The sequence below is a fragment of the Idiotropiscis lumnitzeri genome, chromosome 2, assembly GCF_059441095.1.
Source record: "Idiotropiscis lumnitzeri isolate Australia: NSW breed Sydney's pygmy pipehorse chromosome 2, RoL_Ilum_1.0, whole genome shotgun sequence".
Lineage (NCBI taxonomy): Eukaryota > Metazoa > Chordata > Actinopteri > Syngnathiformes > Syngnathidae > Idiotropiscis > Idiotropiscis lumnitzeri.
The window spans coordinates 4,488,807-4,505,957 of NC_142392.1; the positions used below are offsets into that span (position 1 = coordinate 4,488,807).

At 43.2% G+C, this 17,151-nt stretch overlaps 1 protein-coding gene across 5 annotated transcripts in view; it reads right to left on the bottom strand.

Moving 5' to 3' along the window:
• The window catches only part of atp2b1a (ATPase plasma membrane Ca2+ transporting 1a), a 69,180-nt gene extending 52,336 nt beyond the window's left edge, over nt 1-16,844 (bottom strand). For 2 of the 5 annotated variants that reach the window (XM_088281728.1, XM_088281719.1), the window contains exons 1-6: nt 16,116-16,844; nt 15,718-15,994; nt 13,211-13,616; nt 12,725-12,877; nt 7,893-7,961; nt 6,712-6,748 (exon numbers count right to left, since the gene is read on the bottom strand). The gene's annotated coding sequence lies outside the window, so the exon portion shown is untranslated. Of the gene's footprint in view, nt 1-6,711; nt 6,749-7,892; nt 7,962-10,632; nt 10,712-12,724; nt 12,878-13,210; nt 13,617-15,717; nt 15,995-16,115 lie in introns of those variants that run through there. The other 3 variants (XM_088281702.1, XM_088281694.1, XM_088281686.1) reach the window with 3 other exon arrangements.
• Nucleotides 16,845-17,151: the final 307 nt, after the last annotated feature.

A 17,151-nucleotide genomic window follows, 5' to 3' on the forward strand; every position in this document is an offset into this window, starting at 1 on the left:
TAGCGAGCACGTGAGTCCCGTGTGACGTTTGCACCGAAATAGATCACAAGTCTCCTCCGGCGGGTCTTTTGACTCATCAAAGTGAATCTATTCTCTGTAAATGCTGATCCAGAAATACAACAGAGACACACTGAATGAGGTGAATGAAAGAAAAAAAAAAGCTGCTTTGAGTGACAGCCACCCCCCCCCCTTCCTGAAGATGTTCTATTTCAGGACTGGCGTGGATTCATGGGAAGCATCCAGTTAAGTTCAGGATGAGGGAGAATAACAATACCAAGGTGTGAAGTCACTCCGTAGGAATATACGACAACTAGACACCTGCACATTACCACAAAAAAATAAAATATATTTAAAAGGCCACTCAAAAGAGCATAGACGATATTTGCATTCGAAAACATTTGCATTTGTTCGAACATGCTTGTAGGTTAAATGCTAAAAAACTACAATATTTTTCTCCATAGTGCTACCTGGTATTGACGTGCATATGAATAAGTAAAAAAAAAAGAAAAAAAAGCAAGATTTCTGCAACAAGCTATTTATCACCCGCGGCCCCCCCTCACCCCCCCGCCTTAGCAATTATTTCTTTACCGGTCAATATTGATTTTACGCGTGTCCGTCCCGCTTTGATGCAGAGGACGGCACGCTCAGAATAGAGCCTGAAATCCCTCCTTTGCTAAACCGGAAACGGCTATATTTAACTCCTCCAAGTCAGGTTACTATGACAAACGAGGGGCCGGGCGTCCCATATTGCATTAGCGGGGCACCGTTATAGACTCCTCTCTGGCCTCAAATGAGTTTGAAAGATCAGATCGATAGCGAGGCCCGGCTGCACCGGTGTAATCAAAGGTTATAAAAATGTTATCTGGGCCTCGGCTCTGCTTCTTCGTCTGTCTTCTGATTTGATTTTCCTCTTCTTGTCTGAATATGATAAAATCCTCTGTTGATGTCATTTTTAGGTCGGATGATTCCACTGCTAAAAGATTAGCTGCTGTGAGGGGAGGGGAGGGGGGGGGATGGGGGGGCTGGCAGTGCTGATGTAATACGTACGTAAAAGTATTTCTAGCTCTGCTGTCAGTCAAGTTATAATGCATCGAGGTTATAAAAAGTCTACACACCCTTGTTCAAAACGTAACTTTTCCCACCATTGTGACCTATTACCTATAAAACTCAATTCACGAATATGAAATATTTTCCAAAGAGCCTGTAAAAATAACCGAGATCCCGTGCTTGCATAAGTGTACACACCCTTTTATAACTGGCAATGCGGCTGTGCTCAGAATTAACCAGAAGTGGCTATTCCGTCAGACTGACAGAATGGTCTTGCAGCCCGTCACTGATGGACGCCCGTTTTTCTGCCGATTGACTATTATGGACGGCTGTGATTGGCTAAGGAAGCGGAACCAAAAGATGTCACTTCACTTGGTTAGGACAACACAAATCTGCAATCTTTGTTTTGAGTCTAATATTTTATTTATGTGTATTCATTCTTGCACAAGCCTGCAGATTTTGTGCTAACGCTGACTGCTATATTTGAACGGTTCATAATTCCATCCAGAAACTTCTTTGTCTCTGCGTTCACAGAAACCGATACTTTATTTATACAGCTCTCGTATTTGATTTTATTAAATTGTGCACGAAGAAGGTGGGGAAAGATTGCATTACAGTTGTATTGCCGAAGCTTATTTTGTGTTTAATGTGAGTGATGTGATAGCGACGACTCAAGCTGCATGCCGCCCGGCTCCATTGTTCACTTAGCGTCTGCCTCTGTGTATTTTGGAGACAAAGTAATTGAGAGAAATCAGATTACGTTAGATCAACACAAAGGATTATAATGCTGGGTCAAATCTCGAGCTCGGGCGCCCGCAAATCTGTGACAGATTACGTTTTTTTTTTTTAAAAAGGAGCCTACGTCATGCTGCATTAGAGTCCGAAGATGAAATATTGCTATTTGATTGGCACAAAAACTGTGAAATGGTCACGTTTAATGTAATGCGCTTTACTTTGGATTCAGCCAGCCCTCCCAAAAAACTTCTGACCATTCCAAATTGCTGCTGCTCTCCTGTTAACTGGAACATCTAAAAGTCTAGTCATCTCGACACCCAAACACATGGCGGTTTAGAAATGGCACTTTTAACTCATTCACTGCCAGCCCAGGTAAAATGAAAGTACGTCTATATCCGTCAATGGTAGCAAATGAGTTAATAGCATCCAGACTTTTTTCTCGCCATAGTGCAAAAAAAACGAAGGGAGGGGGAGAGTCTTTTGCCATTCCCTATGAGACCGATGAGCAGGAGAGGACAGCGCGGTTTTCACGTCCCAACACATTAGTGAGCTGGCCCGTGAAGGGAAGCGTGTGTGCGCCCCGTAGTGCCGGGTCCCACGCGTGGGTTGCGGCTCCTTAATGCAGCCCATCACGTTTCATCACACTCACATCGCACCGCCGCCACGGCAACAGAATATCTGAATCGTAAACCGGAAAGTTAAAGTCAGGAAATGTGATACATTTATTAGCTAAATAATTTGAGGCAATTAGGCCGATAAATTGTTATGTTTGAGGTGTGTGCATTTTTGCAGTGTGGGTGGGTGTGCGTGTGTGCGGGGGTGGGGGTGCGTGTGTGTGTGTGTGTGTGCATGCGTGTTGACAGATGATACGTTTGAAGCAAACACCACCCACACACACTCCCGGTGACAGCAGGTTTCATCACCAGGCCACGGACCTTTGTCAGCTACAATCCACATGACAAAAAAATGATGAAACCAGTTTGTCACGCTCATATTTAAAAAACGCCTATCATATATTGTAGTGGGTCGCAACGTTTTCAAACCCCCAAAAAAAAAGAATATATATATATATAAATATATATATATATATATATATATAGCAGAACTATTACATCATTAGCCTAAATAGCATAATTGCTAACATACCGTTACGATAACCTATCAATCGATTTTTTTTTTTTTTTTTTAAATATGGCTTAAGATCACTTGAATCAAAAGTCCATATGCAAACGTCACAATATGACATCATATTATGAACCTCAAGATAATCATAATTATCCTCACATATTATTTTATTCATTTTGCTAGCTCGTGGGTTGAATATTAGCATCATTTTTTTTTTTTTGATCTGTATGTCCCACTGGTCTTCGTAGTTCACAGCGCTGTGTTCAGCAGAAGTGGGCAATTTATTTTTAATGGCGGCTTTGAATAAAGTAACATGACGACGACGATATTGTGGCAATTATAATATCGCAATATCGCCGTTTTCATTACAACCCTTGTGTCAGATTTGCCTGAGTATAGCATTTTTGTAAAATATAATATTTACGGAAAAAACTAAACTGGTGATTCACGAAAAAGGGCTCTCAAAATCGATCCGTTTTTTTTTTTTTTTTTTAATTTTGTGGCAACGAGAAAACCTGCCACGTCCTGCCTCCTTACAGGACTTTAAAAAAAATGGCATCGTTTTTGTCATCTATAATTGCACACAATCTCTTCCAAGAGATGCTAGGACGACTGGAAAATAAAACAGTCGATGCCCAAGATTGATCTATTTCAGGGTTGGTAATCTACGCGCGGCGGGGGCGTCTTTACATGTCACCATGATGCCGCTGGGCTACAAAGGGGAAATAGATGGCAGAAATCAATAAACGGCGGGGCCTTTCCTAGCATGATGTCACATCACAGACCGAAAGAGTATACATCATGCGGTGACTTCATCCGGGCCCATTTGGAAAGAGAACGGAAGGAGAGACGGTACCTTACATATACATGAGTCCCGCATTCGAGTCTGTGCTTTGAGGTTCTGCGACGGCTAGCGGTGCGAGGTCAACTTAACGGATGAACCGAGCGCGGCGTGACGCTCCGACATCAAGAGTGAAGGCTAAGAATAAAAAGTGGAGCAATCCCCATGGCGGACGTAAAATAGAGCAAATGGCCATAAATGCTGGCGTCGTCATGGCCACGACTTCCTCAAGAGTCTTTCTGCTGCTGTACACTACACTGGCTAATCAGGTTAATCTCTCGCACATACAGAACATAACCTCAATTCGGGATGAACCGATATTGTACTCTGTACTTTATTTTCATCAGTGTTTTAAAAAAAAAAAAAAAAAAAATCAAGCCCATGAAGTGAGTGTCGCTTAGCTGCATAAAATTTAGGCGGCATCTCTATCATGAGTAGACCAACAAAAAAAATCTCAAGAAGCCATATCTGAAAAGTCGCAGGAGGTCTGCTATTTATTTATTTTTTTTACCCGGTGTATTGATCGCCGACTGATTTTACTCGGCCAAGCAAATCCGGCCACCGCCGAGCAGCATCAAGTGACACTTTAAACAAGGTGTGAGCAAACTACAGCCCGGGGGCCACATGCGGCCCGATAAACGATTTAATCCGGCCCGGCGAAGTTGAAAAAAATGAAATGAATAAACCTTTGTTCATATTTTATTTTCTATATTTTGTTGTAATGCTTTTGTTCACTTTCATTGAAAATTAAATGTTTTTTTTTTTCTCCATCTGCTCCTGGTCCGGCCCCCTCTGTCAAATTTTACAACCCATTGTGGCCCGCCAACCAAAAAGCTTTAAACAGATCCCGACGAGCAGCTTCATGTTCCCCAGGCCTGACGGGCACACGGTCGTTTTGTAAGGGCCGAATGCGGGCCGGTAAATCGAGCCTGTCGCACTTATTCAAGCAGCAATCACGGCAGGCATTCAGCGAGTGAATGAAAGCCATCTTCCTAATAAAGACAGAGCTGCGCATTATTTCTCGCTCTCTGGAGGGCACGCTGCGTCTCGAGCTTGATGAAAAGAACGTAGCTACCTTGGCAAATAAAGTGAGGTTTATTTTTTTTTTTTTCTCCTTTTATTTTTTTTCCCCCGGCTGCTGCCGTCACTCGATTATGTGGTGCCTTTTCAATAGGCCTTTGTGAAGGCTGCGCTCTAATGCGGCACGCGTCGCTGCTTGGGAAAAAGGTCCATTGTGGGAGTGGGTGTGTGGTTTTTTTTTAACATCGGGTGATGATCTTTCAACTGTGGGCGGAGGAGCCGTGACCTCCCCCAAGGGCATGTGGGAATTCATAAGTGTGCGTGGTGAAGGACGCGACATAATGGACAAACATGACTCTCGATAAACAGTCGGAGATGTGCGCCAGGATGCATTTTTATCGACGCGTCTTGTCGACGCTGGCTGACGTTTGCCCACAGACGAGCGCTTATTGTGATCGTTAATTATCTGCCCACAAACATGCGCATTACGAGCTCTTACGAAACAGCACTTTTGAGAGCACTGCCTTTTATAATTTCCTGTCTTTCTCATTTTTTACTTGTCTTGTCTCGTGCTATTATGAAAACTAAATGAGTAGGTGTCACCTTGATGACAATCTCTAGGCTGCCCAAAATTGGCAAAAAGCGAGCAAAAAAAAAAAAACGGCCACGCCGCCACACAAGTAATTGCCGGGATTGATCGTGGGAAAAAGTGGATTGTTTTCATGGCAACCGCCGCTGGACCGGGCCCGGCCGGCGAGGGATTGACTGACAGCCGCGCACGCCCCCAGTGTTGCAAAGTGTAATTTAAGGAGCGATATTCGTGCGCCTCCTTCCGACTTTGTAGTAAACGGTAATTGATTGGTGATTATACGCTGGAATTGTTTTCTGTCATCAGCGAAGCAATTAATTAGACGAGCAAAAGCCCCGGCGGATGGCTTGTTGGGCACAGCGTGTTTTCATTACAAGCGAGGCACATCGCCGCCTTGGTTCCTTTTTTTTTTTAGGGAGGGGGGGTGCTGTCGGATACCTGCTGACCACCGCGGGGTCCCTCCACTTTGTGAATAACAAAATAAGACGCCTCAGTTCCAAAATTGGCATGATCAGACGTGTAAAGGCAAACATTGAAGACACAGATACAGTTCCGTCAAAGCAAGCTGTGAGCATGAAGCCATGACAGCCAATCAGAAATGAGCGCTGAGGGTTGATCACGTGACTTGGAAAGCAGTGACTTAATTGTACTGAGCGGGACATGAACTGAGATTTATTTTTTGTTTTTTCTCTGTTTGCATAAATGCCTTGCAAAAGGTCTACAGGTTTAACACTCACGCAACCTTTGGATGATCTCAAGCATTCTGACTTTCGAGCATTTTATTCCCGCCCCCAGAGACACAAGCCGGCTGATCATTGGTCATTCTGGACGAATGTCACCTTTGCCTGCCTCGAAACGGGAAGTGTGAATTTCTCGCCTTTCCAAATCCCTCCAGTGTCAAACACCTTTCGCGCGGCCGCCGCTTTGCCTCCGTGACTAGCGGTGAACTTTCAATTAACACGCGCAGCAGACAGAACGACATCCCCGATAGCTAAATCAGCGTCGGCCGCGCTGTAATTCTCCACATGTCGCGAGCGAGGTGTTAGCGTCCCGGGGACAATGAGCGGTATTGGCTTTCGCGGGGAGACTTAGCAGCACCCAAACATAGCGCTGACTCCCTAAGGATGTCGGTATGCGTGTGTGCGGATATAAGCGATAAAATTAGCTTCGTAACAACAGGATGTTGCGTAATTTATGTAACCGGGAGGTTAGCGACATTGCACGGTACATTTGACACATTTTGACGATGACTTTTAAACAACTGGAGGGTCGCATTTGGTCCTCCAAGCAGATAGGGGGCAGTATAACATGAATGCTAACATGAATTGAATTAGAATTAGTTTTTAACACTTACCCAGCAAGTTCAGCTGTAACGTGATACGTTCACAATCCTGTGGAAGAAAGTACATAAAAGTTCAATTAATTATACAAAAAATACAGACTAAGCCCTTTCATATTGTGCTTATTATGACTAATTTTCTAACCAGTGAGCGGCGGTGAATGACGGCCACATCAATACTGAGCTTATCTGACACTGCTAAACTCGTTGATTTGAACATTAACAAACAGCGCTTCTGCTGACACAGAGAACAAGAAGCTGACAATTAATTACCTGACGACGTGGCGACAGCGACGAAAAGACAAGGCCGCCCGCACGCCTGCCACAGGGCAAAATGTGCCGCGCTCAAGTCAAAGCGACACGTTCGACAAGCAAGCCGAGGGCACCACGAAGCCCCTCGTTCACATCATCTATTACCCATACTTGACTCGGGGCACGCGGGGAGGGAGAAATACAAGCATTTGCTCAAAATGAGGTTTTTACACGCCGTTTGAGATGAGAATACTGAATTACAACAAACGAGGGGATATAGTGAGGAAAATAATCCTACAAAAACATCCACAGGTGGCAGACGGGTGTTCATTAAACAACCAGCTAGGCTAACTCGCTAGATTACTACTTTCTTATTGTATCGTTGAGTTTGACTCGCCTGTGTGCACCCCCCCCCCCCCACGCAGTATGCACAGGCGATTCCAAATGGTACAAATAGCGCAAATGCACAAGGACATATTCTGAGCCACACGCATACACACATGCACACTCGCGTCTTCTGAGTTAATTTTAGCAGCACGAGTGCATAAATCAATGTGAATACTGTATATACATGGGAGTGTAAAAGTGAGGTGCTAAAAATAACCCCAGTGTGTGTGCTTAGTGTGTTTGCCATGCTGAACGTAATCACAGTCAAATCTCTCCTCCGACTACGAATCACAACATTTGAACACACTTATTAAAATCCCCCCCAGCCTGGACACACACACACACACACACACACACATATATACAACCTACAAGCGAGCCAGTGCTCATCACACACACTCCTCTGCTGGGCATTTCACCGCACACTCCCAAACGCAAAGAGACAGGCCCCCATGTCAGAACCGGAGGCTGAGACGGAATGAAGCGAGCTCTACGCTACCTCGCAATGCTGACGCCATCACTCGTGCGATTATTAACGTTACAAACACAACACACACCTTTCATGTGGATGTGACGAGTGGGCGAGGATTCGAAGTGCCGCCGTGCGGTGGGTGCCGATGCCTCCGCTGGGAGAGAAAAAGAGAGAGAGATTGATTTTCCACACAGTCAACAATGATTTTGTCACGCAGGGAAAATACACCGTACTCATTTATCCCTAACATATACACACACGTGCACACACGTGCACACACACACACACACACACACACACCCCGACACACGCACGCACCCACATCCTCGCCGAGAGAGCGCTACCAGGCAACGCCATGCAAACACAACACGCACATGACTCACACGTTGTGTTGAAGTGCCGCATTTCTGCTTCGGGAAATTGAAGAATGCAATAGAATATATATTCGATTTGATTCTTTATATTTAATTCAGTTCACATTAATAGGTGGCAAACTCAAATATTTTGGCTCAAGAATTATATTTTGCATAATTCAGAGATTCTTAAAGAGCGGTGTGAGCAGTTGTGGTTTGTAGGCTCCCTCTCGAGATATGTTAAAGAATAACTTCCTAAGGTACAGTTCAGTTGTATTTAACTTTGAAGTACATTTGCATTTAAGTTAAACTTCAATATAGGAGCAATTTTTCTTTGAATTTTATGGGCGCGACAAATCAATTATATTGTTATTCACGAGGATGTCTTAGATGCAACAATATTCAAATGGTGTAATAATATTACGATGACGATATCATAAATGAATTCAAATGAGTTTACCTTGAATAATTTGCTTCTATTGTATAATTTCACATTCATGATATTTTTCAGTATTTCATAAAATTTGAGTTAGTTATCAAAAACTTTTAATATCAATGTATACATTATTAGGATTAAATATTATCATTTTATTCAATATTTATTGTCCATGCAGCCAGCCTAGAGAGCAAAATAGTCAATTTATTATTGCAAGTTTCTGTCACACTAACACTGCCCTTAAATAGGAAAATAAAAAAAAAAACACGTTAAAGGATGATTCAAATAAAATGTATGACACAAAGAACTTAAAAAAGTAAACACATAAGCAATCTGTCCTTTCAAGAACAAAATTAAATACAATTGAACTGTACTTTTTTTCCTCTCTGGTTGGTTCAGAAAGTCCCTGCACTTGGATTTTCATTAAAAACATATTTCAATATAGAATACAGCAGGTCCAATACATGTGCATGACAATTTAAAAAAAAAATATGATTCTGGAAGTGCTTACTTAGCAACTTCCGGACCACTGTGCATATTAATTGATTCGATATATTGTTTTTTTTTAATATTATGAAGAAGAAAAAAAAATGGGACAAACTAAGTGTTTGTAAATGCAAGCTTGTGATTTGAGAAGAAGTACGGGGTGGATGCATACACAAATGATCACTTGTTTAATGACCTTTTGTGCCAATATGGGGAAATTAATGAACTGTGACATTCAATTATACACCAGCGCCTTCAATCACAGCAGCACTTTGGAGAGACAAACACGGGGAACGCTTGAGAAGGACTTGCTTGTTTATGAGTGTCTCGTTGGCACGGGGAGCCATATCATTTGCATAATCATGAATAGCAGATACGGTTGTCAGGGGAAACGCACCAGGCAGAGAGAAGCGAGCGAACGCGGCAGTGATGAGCAAAGACGCAGAGCATTCCGTCGCTTGAGTGGCGCGACGAGTTTTTGAATGGCATTGCAGTGCGTTTGGACGGGCACGCAGCTTCAATTGAATAAAAAATATCAAGGGAAAATATATTTTGTTAGCTTTGTAGCATAAGGGCAAAGGCATTTTTAAATTGCTGTCACAATATCAATAAAAATACTAGTGCGCCAAGCTATACATTTTGCTTTTGTGTGGTTGAATGAATCAAGGCAACTTGTGTAATTTATTGTTTATACTTGTTTTACAAAAAGGTTCAAACAGTATTTGGCCAGTTATGATGTTAGGCGAACAATTTGGAGTTGAGTAAAAAACTAAACTTGTTTGCATAACTCTTGTGTCGCCATGCAAAAAAATATTGTGTCGTATTGAAGTACAATAGCATTTTGCCTTTGCACTTTTAGATATTTTGTTTTAATTTCTGAGTAAAAATTGTTAAAATGGATGTGAACTTGATATGAATAACCTTGGTTTTTTTGTAAACTGAATTAGTTAAAATTATTTTGTTGGGAGTTGCAAAAAACAATATAATTGAAATTAACTGTAAAAAAAAAATCTGCTTAAGAGAATTACTGGAAAGTGAAACTTTATTCAATCAATTTATTTAATTTTGGTTTGCAAAAAGTTTATTGAATTACTGAAGAAAATAAAAATAAACCTATAGTAGATCAATATCTAACATAGAATATATTTATAATGTAATGAGTAAAAATTACCATTTTAATGCTTGTCGATTTTTAACCTGATGGTCAAGAATGCAGATGATCAGATGTTCACTTGTAAATGTAAAATGTAACTTCTTTTTCAGATATAGATTATAAGAATTTTACGTTTATATTTTGGATGAATTTAAATGTATATGTTCCCTCCGAGTGACCATTAAAAAAAAAAGGTGGATTCATTTTTTTAATGTGAACATCCTTAATTTCCAAAAGAACGTTGCGAAATACAAAACGGCACAATCCGACGCAACTTCATTTGTTGCTCACTGTTGCCCCCGTGTGGCACAAAGTAGTCTTGCAAATCTCATGAACTGACAGTCATGTCACAAAAACATACGGAAAGGCCTTTTTACAGTTATTTTCAGGGGCTCACCCTTCTTTCCTGTGGCACATGAACCTCCTCTCGTCAGATGGCTCTCGGCCACTCGATGTCTTCGCAGCACACCGCAAAGTTGATTCGCCGCCCCTCGGATGCCCTCTTCTCCCATCTGTGTCATCGCCCACCCACGCCGCGTCAACCTGCCTCCCTCAGACAGCTTATTCCCTCAGCCTCCGCCGGCCTCCCACGGCCATCCTCCCTGCAGCTAAAAAAAAAAACAAAAAAAAAACACTCCGGAAAAATGGACGGCTAAGAGGTAAGATGGACCCCTCTCTGCATGGTGCCCGAGGCCCAACATTTCCCTGTACAGAACATGGCAAGGATTGTATTTATTTATTTATTTTTTTTTTTTAAGAGCTGTCACTTTGAACCCCCCCTCCCCCCCACAGCTCCAGGCGGCGAGACAATGAGTCATGCTTCAAAAATCAATTTCTTCCCTTTTTACCTCTTTCTCGCTTCTGGGGCCCGGTGAGGCAGTGACGGGATAATCGATTGCACCGCCGTGGTCCTGCATGCGAGTGCCGCCCGTAGTTTAGAATACAAATTCCTATTTTTACAAAATTCACGCTGGTGTCTCAAAAATGGATCGACAAACTCCTTGTGAGCTTCCAGTTCGAGATTTCGATCTTGTTTTTGAGAGTGCTCACTGCTAGCCTCTCGTGGTATCAAGCGGAATTGCACGGCGGGCAGTGACCCAAGCTAACAGGGATGATCAACTCAGAATTAATAACTGGAATTCCAGGTTGAATATGTGAATCTCTTTCCTCTCCTCTGCTGCTATTTTTATGTGATATGCGCGCACATTGGACATTACTCGCTAAATTGTGACGGCTCAGAATGCTTCATTTCAACATGCAAAGACTGAAGTTCATGTATCGCACTTGGTGACGAATCACTGACAGGCCGCGTGTCTGGTGGCAGGCGCTGGATTGGTGGTGGCGGGGTTCATGCTCATATTGTCCTCGGCGTTCTGTGCGGGATCGATCGTCTGCGATCTTATTTAGACGCCGCCAAAATTCGCAGCTTCGCATCGACTCGAGATTATTACACTTCGGTTTTGCCACGGCCGCCGGCTGACAGGCGGCGTCTTCATCACAACTTAGTCACTCATCACTGGCAATTTTTCTTTATTTTATTTATTTTTTTATGGGAGGGTTGGATCAGAGCTTTTGAGGCCAAGGAGGCAAAATGGAATAGCTGGCCTGGACGGGGTTGAATCAAATCATGACAGTGTGGCATTAACTGCTGCTTGGTGTATTTCAAAGAGCCAATTAAAGCATTTTAAATCAACGCCAGCGTATCCATGGTCACATTTTGGTTGGGTTGCGGGTTTTTGTAATAAATAAAGTTTCTTTTCACTACTGTGTATTTATTTATTTATTTTTGGTATGGTCAAGCCACTTGCTTCAATTCAATCAATATTGTGTTGCCCCTTCTGGTGTGTGCGCCTTGGGGGCAGTATAATACAAACATCTAGATATAAATGGTTTCTCACTAAGCCGCAGTAATATTAGTGGCTCTTTGCAGAGCATGACAAACAAACAAACACAAGCCATCTGATTATAATTGACCAATTTTCATTTCAATATACATTTCTATTAGAAGTCACTTACGTGTCTGCCCGTATTTGGTAATGTGGGATCAAAATGCATCCAAGTGACCCAAATATTCAGACTCCCAAAACAAAAAAACAACAAGAAAAAAAGACTGTAGCGCCCAAAATATGAAAAACAGCTCTCAGGATAATGCAGTGCACTTCTATGGTACGCCACAATAATATGACGTGGTGTTAAATAAATACGTCAATGAAACTTGATGGTGCAGGTGTACCTAATGTAATGTCCAGTAAAGATAAGCTCATTTGTGTTTTGGACTCTGGTCCATTTTTTTTAGCACAATGGCGGTATTGTTGCAGTCCTGTGCTGACGCAATGTGACGACTCGAGGATCTTTTTTTTTTTTTTTTTTTTTTTTAAATCGACAATGGCCTCAGATGGCATCTTTGCCTTATTAGAGGCCGAGATGTCAAAGGTCAGAGGGGTTTACACGGATACCATAATGTGCACACCCACCACCTGTGTACGCACCTGAGCCACACGGCAGAGGCGCGCTAAAGATGGCCGCTGACTTTTTCTGGCACAGCCTCGCCGCTGTTGGCGAGGCATTCAGGTACCTGCCATCTGCTGTTTACTCGCCGCCACCCTCGACGACATCTGACAATCACACAGCTGTCCGTGCCGCTGCGCCAAAACACACAAATGCTCGTTGGTGAGCCCACAAACTTACATGTAATTACCAGTAGCTTCGGTTGACTCATTTTATTGATTATGCATGCACAGAAAAATTGACCAAAAAACGTAAAATTTCATTTTTTGTCATACATCTGGTTCTGAAGTGTGCGATCGTATGTGAGCCACCCATCGCTGGCTTATCTATTCAGATGAATAATGCTGGTGATTATTACTACTTTTCATTTGCATAATAGTATGCATCGCTCCTAATAATGTTTGTTCTCTGGTGTTCTGACAAACAGCTATAAAGGGAAAAAAAATGGGACGAGAAGGTGATGTCACCTTTCTGGGAGTTGACCCCTCCTGTCATCCTGGCTCATTAGTCAAGACGAGTCCAAGGGACGGACGCTTGTGCCACATCTATTTCTGTCCTCATCCCCAATTTTGGCCTGTGCACGGACATGGACAGGTTGATGCATGTGTTGGTTTGTGACACCAAATGCAGTGATATTTCTTTAACTGTGTCAAGGACTTGAGGTGCAGTGCAGTTCTATGAGCTTGGAATTAGAAGTGGGACTGCTGCCATGGTAACCAACTAATTGATCTATGGTGCATGGCGAGAAAGTAAACTATAGTTAGTAACACGACAACCGAGACACCTGGGCCAGGACCAATCCCAAATTGATGGATGATGTGGCCGCTTTGCAGGAGCGTTCATTAATCCTCCACTGGTGGTCCTGTCCAAGAGCTGAAACACACGTACACACACACACACACGCCCCCACACAGTATGTGAATGTGTGTGAAACTTCAAGTGTAAATTGCAGGCCGTTGTCGGTACTAGATAGGTCGTGTTGCTGGATGTGGACGGGGTCCTTCGGTAGCCTTCACGTCTGCTGATGAATGTCACTCGATATGATACATTGTATTATATTTCTTTGACTCCATGATTGTCACCCCTTACATTTGTATGGTCTGAGTTACTAAATAATAACAATTAAAAATAATAAAGTATATTTACTGCTACTTTTGCGAGGATCGTCTTTTTTTTCTTTTTTGGTGGCCTCTGCGTGCCTGTCGAAAACGTCACGTCAATGCTGAGTTGCTTTGGGAATCAGACTGGTTCAGGGTAGGGGGAAAAATATGGAAATGTTTCAGTAAGAAATATTTCACACGATATACAGACATTATATTCATACAATCTTGTAGCCTGAGTGAACCATTGCATTCTTGCAAGTTCGCCAGGAGAAACGTAAACGTTCCACTGCTGTGCGGCAGCGGCAGGCGGAAGTGACGTAGAAGCTCACGCGCCAACGTGGCGCTCATGCGGTTATTTAGTTTTATTTTAGTATTTAGTGGATAGAAATGTGAATAAAACAGCCAGGGGTAAAAACAACCAGAGGCAAAGAAATACATTTGGAAAAATACGTGTTAAAGCGTGACGTCAGTAGCAAGCGCGCATCCTCCGAAGGACCACTTCCACATCGAGCAACACGTCCCTATCTTGTACCGACACCGTCACTATGCGGTGGTGACGTCACCCAATTACAGGTCACTAGATTGACAATTACACACATGAAGTTTCAGAGCAGGCATAAGAGGGTCGACAACTGACAATAGTTGTGTTTATTGAATATAGTCGAATAGCATCCGTGGAACTACATTTGAAAGCCACATGCGAGGTGGCTGCTCGAGCGATACGCCACTGCCATCATGTGGGACTTTTGGAGTACTGCAGGGAGCTAATGTTAGAATGCGGACTTCAATCACGGTTTCTCTCGTTTTAAATGCTTTTGTGGGGAACTTTTTTTTACTTAACTTTTATTTTCATTAAATGACTACTCTAAACGTATCTACATCCATCCAATCTGCTTATCATAAAATCGAATTTTTTAAATAGTTTAACGGCTATTCCCCAAATATAACCTAAGAAGAGGAATCAATTAAAACCATTGACAAAATCGGAAGAAAATAAGATACATTTCCCTCCAATGATGAAAATTAATAAGAGTCTAGCCAATGGTTCTACAATCCTGTTCCTCGAGGTCTACTGTCCTGTTTTCCAATTTTCCTTGCCGCAACATTAAGAAAATCTGCAAGGTCTGGAGAAGCTAGAAAATCCTGATCATTTGAATCAGATGCGTTGCAGGCAGGGAGACGGAAAACAGGTAAGACAGCAGACCTCGGGTCTTCAATCCTGTTCCTCGAAGTCCACTGTCCAGCCAGTTTTCCCATCTCGCCTTGCTGCAACACATCTGATTCAAATGGTAAAATATCTGATTCAAATGGTAAAATAATCGGCAAGGTCGGCAGATGCTGGATACCGGACAAGGGAACAACGATGAAAACCCCTGCGCTCGACTATCAAAGATTGGAGAACAAAAGGCAATCTTCAAAAACATTAGGATTTCCTTTCAAATATGGGATCTAATAATTCTTTCCACAACACCTGAGTAGTTCTTTTTATGGCTCCAACTTTTGGATACACACAAAGAAATTCCTCTTCTCCAACTACCAAGGTTTTAAACATTTTTTTTGCCTTTAACTTCTGTAGTTGCACATGATATATCCACATAAGAAAAATGGTTATTTACCTGATCGTTGGTCGGCTGCATTTTGTTAACTTTAGTTTCGCATTACACAACACGTCAAAACACAAAGTGTCCGTTTAAAAATCTGGTTTTTATTTTGGACATACTGCACACTCATGATAAATCTCCATAAACATTGATCCACGCCACGTGTATTTACAAGCATAAACATGGTCCAAAACCGATCCGCGACTCTCACAATCGAGCTCAGACAAAAAAAAAAAAAAAAAAAGATGTCTTGGATTGCATTAAAGTCACCTTTCAGGAGCTCCTGGCCCCAGGAGTCCTGGGTCTCCCCGCGCGGCAGAGCCTGTTGTCCCCAGTGGGCAGGCAGGGCTGACCTGGAAAACGCTCACACAGTGACAGAGGTTGCATGGGACCATTAAAAGGACAAAGCAGTGCAACAATATCTGCCCTTGGTTGCTTGGTTACCTGACCTTTCAAGCAGTGCCCACACCACCAGCTCAGGTGCCTTTTGCTTCGCTCGCTCGTCGAGAGGGGGGGGCGGGCGACAGCACTCCCTAGTGGGCGCCCGCTGCGAGACAAATACAGCCCATGAATCGTGTGACAATGACACAATTGACACAAGCAGCACCGCTTTTTGTTCGATTCGGTCACAAGATCCCCAAAAAAAGGTGGCAATGCCGTATTCACACCTTTTCCGAGAGAGAGGGGGGGGGTGCTGCTTCGTCATTCCGGTCTTGGAGTTACCAGCACGGGTCATACATTTCCTCAAAGTCCTTCTGTTGGAAGGCAAGACAATTCTCATAATAATCAGAATCCAGGGCTGCGTACACACTGTCGGGTGAAAGGCATTCGCCGTAAAGAAGAGACCAAGTACCGCGCGAGGCGGGGGTTTGCTTCTCTCGGTTATTGCTACACGGCGCCATGTTGGATTCATGCTGTTCTATTAAGTATTGCGTCGTGTTCTCCGGCGCCATTGCTCCCGGGTGAAGTCGCCTCGCACAGGTCGCGGCTCGTCGATCCGCTCTCGGCTGCGCTTTGTAAGGGCCGTTGGTCAACTTTCGACGACGGTTCCGTCTCTGGCGCTTGCCTGTACTCGTGGATTTGACAGCGGCGACGCTGTGTCGACAGTGAACGAAGGCCTCGTCTTCCTCGGCGGCCACGCGAAGTTGAGTCCACCGGAGCTTGGTTGCAGGCTTTAAAGTTAACCGTACGGCGTCCATGTGTTTTGAACTGGTCGTATCCATTGACGCGATATACATTTCAAGACTTGGGTGGATGGAAAAAGGAAAAATTGTGAACTTTGCTTTGGGGGGGGGGGGTACGCGAGGTTTTAAGCAGATGATCCCACACGGCGTTAGTGCGTAACTCCGACGGCGATGACGAGAGTGAAGCACGTCGTTTATATTCAAAGCACTTACCCACAATGCAGCGGTTTGGTCGACTTTATGGCGTTGCTGCCACCAAGTGGAGCGGAGGGACATCACCCTCAGATACAACAATCAAAGATACTCGAAATAATCTTACATCGAATATTTATGAATGGATGGAAAAAATTGCAACAATAAAATTCTTAAGGACTGCCACTCTTAAGATACAATGAGTCAATATGCATGTAAGTACCTTTACGACTTCCCCGTCTATTTCATCTTCAAAATTTCCAAGGGAATCAACCCAGACGAGGGGCACTGCATGGGAAAAGCACTGTCAGGCCGGAATATGTGTTTT